Here is a 3,945-nt window from a genome sequence, read left to right as displayed (position 1 = left end):
TTTTTATTAATTTTTTTAGTTTACTTTTATAAAAATACGTTTTTGTAAAAATACATTTTAAATATTCGAAAATATAAAAAGAAAAACAAAAATATAAATATTTTTAAGAGTTTGTTAAATATATAACTTCTATAAAAAGTTTCTTTATCTTTATTTTATAAAAATATATAAGTTTTATTTACATATATATAAATATATAAAACAGAAGAAAAAAAATTAATAAAAACTCTCGGCCCGTACTGTAGCAGCCCGTAACCTGGCCCAAAATCAAATCTCATGCGATCGCATGAGATTTGAAGGCATAACTTCATGCGATCTCATGAAGGCACCTAAAACGTCACAGTAAAACCCTAAACAGCATTAATTACGGGTTATTATTATTATTATTATTAATTAAACCCTAACTAGGTTATTATATTATAATATTTAGTTTTAATTTTATTATTTTGTATTATTTAGTTTTAATTAGTTTAATTAATTTATATAAAATTAATAGTTTTATAAAATAAATAATATAAAAATAATATTTTTATAAAAATTGTACTTTTTACAAATTTTAGTATATTTTTATATTTTGTCTCTTTTTATTTGTTTTTAGCATAATATTTGTATTTTTCTCTCGTTTTTAGTTTTAAATCATAGTATTTGCCATAGTTATTTTTATTTCTAGATTTTTAGGCTTTGCCGTAAAATCCCTTAAGTGCTTTTTCTTTAGACTAAGATTTAGGTGCTTTAGAATTTTACGACGCCATTTTTTTTTAGTACCTTATTAAGTTATTGCCATTTGGGATATAGTTTTACTTGTAAGCTTTAATATTTTTAGACGTAACTTTTAATTCTTAGTTTTTAGTTCCTTTTTAAGTTTCAACGCGCTACTTTCTTATTTTTATTTTTCGACGCCTTTTACCTATGTATCAATTATCACTCCAATTAGTAATCTCAATTTGCAATTTTAATTTTAAGTTAGTGATAATAATAAGGTTGGGTTAGTCGAGTGTTTTAAAGTTTTATAAGTCACTCTTTTTCTTTCTTATTTCTCCAATTTTAATACCGACGCGCTCTTTTTTCTTTCTTATTTCTCGCCATTCTAGTTTTTAGGACATAGAATTTTCTACTTCTTCTCTAAATTTCTTTAAATTACGAAAAATTATTTTAAGCGGTTAAATTGATAGACATCAAAATTTTCTGGTTCGTAGTAATAGTTGGATTTGTACGTTGACCGGGTTATTGGAGCTAAACAGTACTCAATTATATTGAGACCAAACGAATCCTGCCCCTCTGCTGCATCTTTTGGCTATTCGAAACGTGGGCAAAATAAGAAAAGTCTATTAATTGGATAACTTATATAATTTTTCTTTCTTTTTAAAAACTAATAGGATATTCAGTGAATGCACCGAGCAAAACGTTCACCACCTTTTGTACGTTCACCACCGGTAACTCGATCAAGACATCTAGCAAATATTGTCGCCGTTGATTTTTCTTTAGAATCGTCATCCAGTCGACCAAGTACTCCAATTCAAATTTCCGATAATCCATTTTTGAACCCGACCTCACAATTGAGAATCCGGAGAATATTCAGGGACGATTCATAGATCCTGAACCACTAATTTTTCCTCCGGAACCACCAATCATTCAAACAGAGATTGTTGAGGAACGAACCATTAAATCAGAATCCTCTAGTGATTCAGATTCAACAAATTCAATCATGGAAAATCTGGAACCTTTAAGTATGGAAGACCGAATGAGAGCTAAACGCACTGGCCAAGGTCACGCAATTACTCATCCAGACATTAATGCGCCAGATTATGAAATCAAAGGACAAATTCTACACATGGTGACTAATCAATGCCAATTTAGTGGTGCAACGAAGGAAGATCCAAATGAACATCTTCGTACCTTTAATAGGATTTGTACTTTATTTAAAATAAGAGAAGTGGAGGATGAACAGATATATCTCATGTTATTTCCCTGGACTTTAAAGGGAAAAGCCAAAGATTGATTAGAATCGTTACTTGAAGGGGCGATTGATACATGGGACGTTTTAGTTGAAAATTTTCTTAAACAATTGTTTCCGGCATCTAAAGCCGTGAGACTTCAAGGAGAAATTGTTACGTTCACACAGAAACCAAATGAAACTCTATATGAGGCATGGACAAGATTTGGAAATTTATTGAGAGGATGTCCGCAACATGGTTTAGACACTTGTCAAATAGTACAAATATTCTACCAAGGATGCGACATCACTACAATTAAAGACATCGATATAGCAGCTGGTGGTTCCATTATGAAGAAAACAGAAACTGATACTTATAAAATTATTGATAACACTGCTTCCTACTCACATGAGTGGCACCAAGAAAAAGATATCGTTAGATCATCTAAAGCAGCTAGAGCCGATTCTAGCCATGACTTAGATTCCATTTCTGCAAAGATAGATGCTATCGAGAGACGAATGGAAAAGAAGACTAAAGATATCCACTCAATACGAATTAGTTGTGAGCAGTGTGGAAGACCACATTTGACAAAAGATTGTCTCAGTATTGAACTAACAATAGAACAAAGAGAGAATGTTTCATACATAAACCAAAGGCCTGGAAATAATTATCAGAATAATTATCAACCGCCAAGACCGATTTACAACCAAAACCAGAATTATAATCGAAACGTTCCATACAACAACCAACAAGGTCCTAGCAATCAACAAGTATCTAATAATACTTACAATCAGCAAAGACCTAATTTTCAAAACAAACCACCACAAACCGATGATAAAAAGCCGAATTTAGAAGATATGATGACGAAGCTAGTTGAATCTCAAACACAGTTTTTCACATCTCAGAAACAAACGAATGAACAAAATGCTCAAGCATTTAGAAATCAACAAGCTTCTATTCAAAATTTGGAACAAGAAGTAAGTAACCTAGCAAGGTTAATAGGTGAAAGAAAACTGGGAAGTCTACCTAGTGATACAAATGCTAACCCCCAGAATGAAACAGCTAAAGCCATTACCACAAGAAGTGGTATTACACTTAAACCACCTGAAATACCTGTAATTTCTGAGGAAGTTATTCCTACTCCACAAGAACCACAACCTGAGCAAGATAAGGAAAAAGAACCGGTAGTTGAAAAGGTTAATGAAGGTAACACAGTTAAGGCTAAACCTTATGTTAAACCATACCAACCATCACTTACTTACCCGAGTAAAATGAGAAAAGAGAGACTCGAAGCCGAGCAAGCTAAATTCTTGGATATGTTTAAACAGATAAATGTAAATCTTCCTTTCATTGATGTGATTTCAGGAATGCCTAGATATGCTAAATTTCTGAAAGATCTAATCTCAAATAGAAAGAAAATGGAAGAACTCTCGGCTGTTACTATGAATGCTAATTGTTCTGCAGTGCTGTTGAATAAGATACCAGAAAAACTATCTGATCCAGGAAGTTTCACAATTCCATGTTTTCTGGGTAGTCTTAGTTCAATAGAAGCATTGGCAGATTTAGGTGCTAGTATAAATTTAATGCCGTATTCACTAGCCGATAGATCAATAAAATATCCTAGAGGGATAATGGAGAACATGCTAGTTAAAGTTGGTACTTTAGTATTTCCAGTAGATTTTGTTGTTCTGGACATGGAAGAAGATTCTCAAGTTCCTCTCATATTAGGAAGACCATTCTTAAACACGGCTAAAGCAATGATAGACGTGTTCGGTAAGAAACTTACCCTAAGTATAGAGGACGAGAGTGTTACCTTTTCTGTTGATATAGCAATGCAACAACCGCAATCTGCAGATGATACATGTTATTATATTCAAACTATAGAATCACATGCAGAATTGTTAGAAGAATTTCCAGAATTACAAGGAACAGGAGAATGTTCTTTAGGAGAAGGAACTGAACCAATTAATGAAACTGAAATGTTAGCTATACTTATAGCTAATGGATATGA

The 3,945-nt window shown here is 32.2% G+C and overlaps 1 non-coding gene across 1 annotated transcript; it reads right to left on the bottom strand.

The window, feature by feature from the left end:
- Nucleotides 1-2,089: 2,089 nt before the first annotated feature.
- On the bottom strand, nt 2,090-2,196 carry LOC139856249 (small nucleolar RNA R71). Its single transcript, XR_011761744.1, has one exon. It is a non-coding gene; the product is annotated as a small nucleolar RNA R71 (small nucleolar RNA).
- Between the last annotated feature and the right edge of the window lie 1,749 nt (nt 2,197-3,945).

This window comes from Rutidosis leptorrhynchoides, chromosome 6 (genome assembly GCF_046630445.1).
Source record: "Rutidosis leptorrhynchoides isolate AG116_Rl617_1_P2 chromosome 6, CSIRO_AGI_Rlap_v1, whole genome shotgun sequence".
NCBI lineage: Eukaryota > Viridiplantae > Streptophyta > Magnoliopsida > Asterales > Asteraceae > Rutidosis > Rutidosis leptorrhynchoides.
Note: the sequence above shows the minus strand (reverse complement) of the source record. Positions and strands in the feature narration are given on the sequence as shown.